Genomic DNA, 8,766 nt, shown 5'->3' with positions numbered 1-8,766 from the left:
CAGAGGACATGAATGGACATTTCTCCAAAGAAGATATACAGATGGCCAACAGACACACGAAAAGATGCTCAACATCACTCATCATTAGGGAAATGCAAATCAAAACCATAATGAGATATCATGTCACACATCAGAATGGCTAAAATAAAAAACACAAGAAACAAGTGTTTGCAAGGATGTGGGAGAAAAAAAACACTCTTGCACTGCTGGTGGGAATACGAACTGGTGCAGCCACTGTGGAAAACAGTATGGAGGTTCCTCAAAACATAAAACACAGGATTACCATATTATCCAGTAATTCCATTACTGGGTACTCACCCAAATAATATGAAAACCCTAATTCAAAGAACTATATGCACTGCTATGTTTATCACAGCATTATTTATAATAGCCCAATTATGGAAGCAGTCCAAGTGTCAACTGATAAATGGATAAAGAAAATGGAATATTTATATTCCATTATATATATATATATATAATGTATACAATATATATACATTATATAAAAAATATATTTTAAAATCTATATATATAATATTTATATATAAATTTATATTTACATATTATATATAAAATATATATTATATATTTTACACCTATATTTTAATATATAAAATTTTAATAATTTTATGTATTTATACATATTATATATAATCTATATATATTCCATTATATATATAGATTATATTTATTCCATTAAAAATAAAATCTTTAAAAAGAAAAAAACAACAAGTATCATCATCTACACAAGGCCACTCCTTCACAAGGCTGCTGTTTTATCTAATATATAGTAACAAGCAGAGTCAAGCAAAATGAGAAAACAGAAATATGCTCCAAATGAAGGAACAAGACGAAGCTGAAAAAATATCTTAATAATATGGAGATAAGTGGGGCACCTAGGTGGCTCAGTGGGTTAAGTGTCTGCCTTCGGCTCAGGTCATGATCCCAGGGTCCTGGGATTGAGCCCCGCATCAGGCTCCCTGCTCAAAAGAAAGCCTGCTTCTCCCTCTCCCTCTGCTGCTCCTCCTGCTTGTGCTCTCTCTCTCTCTCTGTGTCTCTCCCTCTCTGTGTCTCTATCAAATAAATAGATAAAATTAAAAAAATAATATGGAGATAAGTAACCTACCTGATAAAGAATTCAAAATGATGGCTATAATAATGCTCACCAAACTTGGGAGAAAAATCTATCAACATAGCAAGAACTTCAAAAAAGAGACAGAAAATATAAAAAAGTACCAAATATTAGTCACAGAGTTGAAGAATACAGTAACTGAACTGAAAAATACACTAGAGGGGTTTAACAGCAGATTGGATGAAGTAGAACAGATCAGTGAGCTGAAAGAAAAAGCAATGGAACTTACTAACACAGAGTAGCAAAAAGAAAATAATTTTAAAAAATTAAAATAACTTAAAGGACCTCTGGGACAACACCAAGCATAATAACTTTTGCATTATAGGGGTCCTGTGAAAGAAAAGAGAGAGATAAAAGGGCAGAAAATGTATTTGAAAAAATAATGGCTGAAAAATTCTCCAGCTTAGCTAAGGAAACAAATATCCAGGACCAGGAAGCCCCAGAGAGCTCAAAAATGAATGAATCTAAAGAAAACCACACACATTATAATTAAAATGTCAAAAGTTAAAGATAAAGAGAGAATATCTCTATCTTCTTTTGTAGCTTCTCTTTAACTTCTCTTGTTGCTTAAAAGCAATTAGATAATAACAAACCGTTTCATACAAGGGAAACCCCATCAGGCTATCCGCAGACTTCTCAGCAGAATTTTGCAAGCCACAAGGGTGTGGCATGACATATTCAAAATGGTAAAAGAAAAAAACTTCCAACCAAAAGTACCATACCTGGTAAGGTTATCATTCGTCCCAATAGTTTACTTTTGCTTTTATTTCCTTTGCTGCAGGAGCCAATATCTAGTAAGAAATTGCTACAGCTGACGTCAAAGAAGTTACTGCCTGTGTTCTCCTTTTTATGGTTTCAGGTCTCACATTTATGTTCATAATACATTTTGAATTTATTTTGGGGTATGGTGTAAGACAGTGGTCCAGTTTTCCTAATACCATTTCTTGAAGAGACTATCTTTTTCCCACTGGATATTCTTTCCTGTTTTGTTGAAGATTAATTGATCATATGATTGTGGGTTCATTTCTGAGTTTTCTGTTCTGTTCTATTGATCTCTGTGTCAAATATTTTTGTTCCAGTACCATACTATCTTGATCACTATAGCTTTGTAATATAATCTGAAGTCCAGAATTGTTTGCTTCAGCTTTGCTTTTCTTTTTCAAGGTTGCTTTGGCCATTTGGGGTCCATACAAATTTCAGGACTGTATGTTCTAGCTCTATGAAAAATGCTGTTGGAATTTTCATAGGGATTGCATTAAATGTGTAGATTGCTTTGGGTACTGTAGACATTTTAACAATATTTGTTCTTCCAATCCATGATGAATGGAGAAAGATGTGGTGTGTGTGTGTGTGGGTGTAGTATATGTATGTATATATGTATTGTGTGTGTGTGTGTGTGTAAAAATACACACACACAATGGGTATTTCTCAGCAAAATAAAAATGAATGAAATATGCTATTTGCAATGACATGGATAGAGTTAGAGTATTATGCTAAGCAAAACATGTCAGTCAGAGAAAGACAAATACCATGGGATTTCACTGATGTGTGGAATTTAAGAAACAAAACAAATGAGCAAAGGGGAAAAAAGAGAGTGAGGCACACTAAGAAACAGACTTTTAACTACAGAGATGGAGGTGGGTGTGGGATGGGTTAAATAGGTGATGGGGATTAAGGAGTACACTTTTTGTGATGAGCACCAGGTGTTTTATGGAAGTACTGAATTACTATATTGTACATCTGAAACTAACAGTGTATTATAATGAACTATACGCTCACTAACTGGAATTTAAATAAAAACTTCAAAAAAACCATTATACCATTCTCATCTCTAAAAAAGAAAAATAATAGATGTTTTTAGTATAGTTTATATTTACAGAATAATTGAGCAAATAGAAGTTCAATATATACACTCCACTCCCCTCATTTCAGTTTCCCCCATTATTAACAAATTGTATTAATGTGATGCATTTGTTATAATTAATGGACAATTGTTTTTTACAATTAAGGAACCAATATTGATAATTAATATTAACCAGTCCAAAGTTTACATTAAGGTTCTCTCTTTGTATTGTACAGTTCTACGGGTTTTGACAAATGAATAATGATATGTATCTATCATTTTACACTTTCATACAGAATAGTTTAATTACCCTAAGAATATCCTGTGCTTCACCTATTCATTCTACCTTCACTCCTCTCACATCCTGACAACTACTGATTTTTTTTTTTTTTACTATCTCTGTAGCTTTGCCTTTTCTAAAATGTCATGTAGTTGGAATCATACAATATGTAGACTTTTCACTTACCAATATGCTTTAAAGTTACTCTGTGTCTTTTCATGGCTTGATAACACATTTCCTTTCATTGCTGAATAATATTCCACTGTATGGATATATTGGAATTTGTTTATTCATTCACATATCGAAAGACATCTTGGTTGTTTCTAGTTTGGAGAATTATCAATAAAGCTGCTTAAACATTCATGGGTAGGTTTTTGTGTGGATATAAGTTTCCAACCCAACTGGATAAATACCTAGGAGTTTGGCTACTGTGTGGTAAAACTGTGTTTAAGCTTTAAGAAATTACCAAACTGTTTTCCAAGGTGGTCCCACTATTTTGCATTTCCATAAGCTATAAAGGGGCCTTAGTGTTCTTTGCAGCCTTTCCAGCAACTAGTATTATCAGGATTTTGGATTTTAGTCATTCTAATACGTAAGTGGCATAATCTCATTGTTGTTTTAATTTGTATTTCCCTAATGATACATGAGGACCAACTTGTCATATTTCTAGTGAATACATGTGTATTCATCTGTGTATCTTCTATGGTATTAAATTCAATTTGCAAAGAAAAATTTAAGAACATTTACCTCTGTTTTCATAATGAATATCAGTCTATAGTTTTCTGATAATGTCTGTTTGATTTTGGTATCAGATTAATATTGGTCTGATAGAAAGACTTGGGAAGTAGTTCCCCCTTTTTATTTAAAAAAAAATTTTTTTTATGTTATGTTAGTCACCATACAGTACATCATTAGTTTTTGATGTAGTGTTCCATGACCCCTTTTTAATTTTCTGGAAGAGTTTTTGTATAACTGGAATTATTTTTTCCTTAAATGTGTGGTACGATTCTGACATTATTTATTCCTTAAAAGTTAGGTAGGATTCACCAATGAAGTCACGTGGGTGTCCATTTTTCTTTATGGGAATGTTTTTAACTATACATTCAACTTCTTTTGTAGATGTAGGGCTGTTCAGATTATTACTTTCAGAGTGATTTTTGAGAGTTTGTTTCTTTTATGGAATTATATCATAGATCTTATCCTTGAGGCTTTTTGACTTTGCTGTCTAGGTGTTCTGTGTTTATACTGGCCATTTAAAAACTATGCTGCCAGCTCATTAGAATTTTCTAAGGTTTGATTTGGAAAACTAGAATTACAGTATAGTAAAACATAAATCAGTATAGTTAAGATATCCCTAAGAAAATGTATAAGTGACTAGTTAATTGCCACATGGCCACATATTATAATACAAGTGAAAAAACTGAGACTGAAGTTAGAATATCCTTAAATATAAAAAAAAATTCACAACTCCACTTTTCAGATTATAATGTGAATTTTTAATAAGATTACTAAAAATTTAAGTATTTTGCTTTTGTACAGATAACCAAAAGCATTAATATTTATATAAGGATATTACCAATAAAGTGTTTTTATGTAACTAAACTTCTTTTATGTATTTCCTGGGAGAATCATTCAACACCTCTGGGCTTCAATTTATTCATTTGTAAAAAAGAGGCAATTAGACTAGACATTTGCTAAGATTTCTTCTAGATTTAAAAATGTTACTATTCCAATACTTAGAATTTACTAGGAAAAAATATTTGCAAAGTTAACTATGAAGGGCTTAATTCTAAAGTTATTTTAATCTACTCAACATCAATTTGAACATAAGTATACACAGATGACTAACAAATGATCTGTAGATATTGTAAAATGAATTTTTCCCAAGTTTATTCACTTGTAAGATGCCAATCTAAAGTAATATGGTTTTGGGAAGAGAGAAAATGGAGTCACAAATAAAATCTTTACACTTCATGTTCCAAAGGAAGATAAATGTCTCTTGTTTAAGCTATCTATTCCAAACCCAAGTCAGAGTGACACTCACTTTAGTGTCAGTGCTTTTGTTATTAATCACCCCAAGGAGAAAGGTAAAAAATGTTTTTGAAAAGACACTTTGGCACTGTTGCAGCAGCTATTAAAGTAGAGGACTAAATTGTGAGAATTTAAGTTCTTCATGGATCCTGGAAATTAAGCTTGTTTTTGTGAAGAACTTGATCAGAAACAAAACAGTTTCGCTGAATGTTATGTTGTCTGGGCACTCTTCAAGAGCACATGGACACAATTTATTCTCTAACAGGAGCCATGCTCTGGTTCAGATATAAAAGTTTCACAGAAAAACTCTGCAGGGTATGTGTAAAAGGAAACATTTAAAAATTGTATTATAATTACAACAGACTATAAAGATACAGATTTAGTCATTGTTTATCCTTTGCTCATTCTTGGAAGACTTTAAAAACTAAAATTTGTAATGAAAAAGTTCTGGAAATCTTGAGTGTGGCTTACCATCCAATTTTCTTTATATCCAAGACAAAAATTATACATTTTAAATAAAGGTAAGTTCAGGCCAATTTGGTGTTTTAGAAGCAGCATCATCTGCAGTAGAAGCTTCTGGTAGTTCCCTGCAATGCATCCCCAGTCCCACCTTCGATGTTAGCCACAGCTGTAATAAACTTATACTCAATCTCAGACTCACCTTTTGGTGAAAGCAACCCATCTTCAATCAATGTCCCATTTCTCTACTTTCTGACAAAGTGTCCTTTCCAAGGCCATGGAGCCACCAAGGTGCACAGGGAACTATATCCCAGAAATGTAGAGGAGTAATGGCATCAATGGGTCCAGGGCTAGTGGAAAGATGATCCAGCGTCTAGATCTTCTGGTGGACAATTCTGGGAAGCATCTGTTTCTCTTTGTTTTGTTTATACTTTATTTTTTAATTTGTTTTATAAGACAAAAAGTATTTTTAATACAAAATAATATATTTTGATTGTAGAAAGTGTTTGATAATAGATTTTCCAAAATCCTTCTCAGACAAAAAAACTTCCTCAAAGATACAGAAGATCTGAATTAAGTTTCTTTTTTAAATGCACCTGTTCATTTTTAAGGACGTGCTGGGTAATCAAGTCCCAAGCACCTACAGTAGAAACCTTGATAATATTTCCTTGTATTGTATTTTCTTCCCCGTCTCATTCTTCCTGCTCTCTCACTCCTGTCTCCTGGGATTAATTCACAAATAAACTTCTTGTGCCTGAGTGTTTGTCTACAGATTTGTTTTAGGAGGAATACAACATAGGACTTTGGTATGATAGCAGAAAGCAGATCCTTAGGTTGGGCTTCTAGAACTTGGTCCCTTATCCTATTGTAAGAATAAACAGGACGGGGATGCCTGGGTGGCTCAGTTGGTTAAAAGGCTGCCTTCAGCTCAGGTCATGATCCCAGGGTCCTGGGATTGAGTCTTACATCAGGCTCCTTGCTCAGCGGGGAGCCTGCCACTCCCCTGCTTGTGCTCCCTCTCTCTCTCTCTCTGACAAACAAATAAATAAAGTCTTAAAAAAAAAAAAAAAGAATAAACAGGACGATGGTAATCTCTGGTGTGCATCACAATTCATAAGAAGCTCACCTGTGGTGGATTGGGACAAGAAGCCATGAGTTATCCAGTAGCTCTGTTCCTAGAATGGTTTGGGGACAAAGGATTGTGGAATTAACTAGCATTTGTTAATCGTCTTGGAAACCTTGAAAAAAGGAAGTAAAAGAGTCAAATCCACCAACTATCATCTTAGGGCACACTGAAAGCCAAAAGGCCACTTCTGCAGTATTTAAAGAGACCATTTTTCCCTCAGCCGTAGGACAGCTGTGGTGAAAATCAGGCCCAGAGTTTAAGGGTGGCAGACCTGAAAAGGAGATGATATGTGCAGCCTCTACAAGTCGGCTTTGCTGAAGTCACAGCCCTGATATCGAAGGAGAGGCACTGAGACTTGAGATGAAAAAATTTGGGGGGATGCGCTTGAGCAGCTTGAATATCATGTCAGCCAAAGCAGTCTTTTCTCCTTTACTAGATGACAGCAGCCTTGCCTTACCTGGAGGCCATACAGTGTTCACGTAAGTGGATGTCTTCCATGTACAATAACCCCTACCACATCAGATTTAACTTATCTTCCCCCATTGCCTTGAGAATAATGTGAAGTTTCAGCTGAGAGAGAAAATACAGTCCTTGATCTGGGAAGAAAGAGCCTATTTACTGAAAGAATTTTAGGAACTGGCTAACAAGCACTGGCAGAAATCTGGAGAACATGTGTGGGAATAGATGTTGAGCATGTTGGACCAGAGCAGGGAGAATACAAGGCTGGATAGAGGAGAGTTTATTGACATGAGAGCACTCTCTTATGACTCAAGATTTAACATCCTGGCAATGGAGCTGGCAAACAGACTGTTTGGGATGACTTCACGAAATTTGGTTGTGATGGCCTACACTAAGTGAGATGGAGATGCTAAAATCGCCTTGTCAAAGTACTGAGGAAGAGGTCAGTGGCTGAGAGGTGGGAATGTTAGAATGGATTTATTTCTTGTGTTGAGATAGCCACCCTACTATTTTCCCAGGAAGGATCTAGAGAATTCTCTTTACTAAGGAAATAAAGAATGTAACTAATGAGGCTGGCACTGACATCTCTGAGAAAAGTCAGTGGCAGCTACATTCTGTAGGCCAGAATTCACAGGAAGAGATATGATGCCACAGAATTGGGCTCTCTGGTATTAACTGAGATGGTAGGATTCCATAATGGCAGGAGGCAGGTAGTGACAGTCAGTTATCAGTGGCAAAGTGGCAACAAGCTGAAGTGGCAATCAAGATTCCCTGGTAAGCAGTGATCTGTGATGGTGATTAATATATACCATGGTGTACCTCATGCTCAAGGTAGAAGGTAGAAGACTAGAGTGTAGCTTTAATTGTAAAACCCAAAAAAAAGCATGAGCTGGTGAGAAGACTGATGCCAGCTGCTATAAAGAAGTGTTTTCCTGTAATTATTCTCTTATCATGTCCATCTATTGAAAATGAGGCCAAAGCCCTTTGAAAAATGCTACCTTGGGGTGCCTGGGAATGTTGTTGGATAGAGGGCCAAATTGACTTGATATCAAGTAATCTAAGATGTTATCATTTTCCCTCAATTAGAGTGGGGTGTTATGGACACCAGGTAACAAAGTCTGGGCTCCAGTCCATCTTACAGTACTTTCAATTCAAGCAGATAGGTCCCTGTGGCTATTTCCCTGATCTCTGAGTACATACTTGGGACATTCTTAACAGCTTCACATTGATTCCCTGACATATGGAATAAAATCCATTACGGTAGGAAGGATCAAGTAGAAATCCCTAAAATTGTACCCTGCCACCCCAGCCAAGATAGTAAACCAGAAAAAATATTGCATTCTGAGTGGAACTGCAGAGATCAGCACCATCTACAAACACTTAAAGGATGCAGAGGTGCTAGCCTCTGCATTCTCCCGTGTGACCCTGCTAAATCA

The sequence above is a fragment of the Ursus arctos genome, unplaced genomic scaffold (genome assembly GCF_023065955.2).
Source record: "Ursus arctos isolate Adak ecotype North America unplaced genomic scaffold, UrsArc2.0 scaffold_21, whole genome shotgun sequence".
NCBI lineage: Eukaryota > Metazoa > Chordata > Mammalia > Carnivora > Ursidae > Ursus > Ursus arctos.
This window is presented reverse-complemented; position numbering follows the sequence as displayed.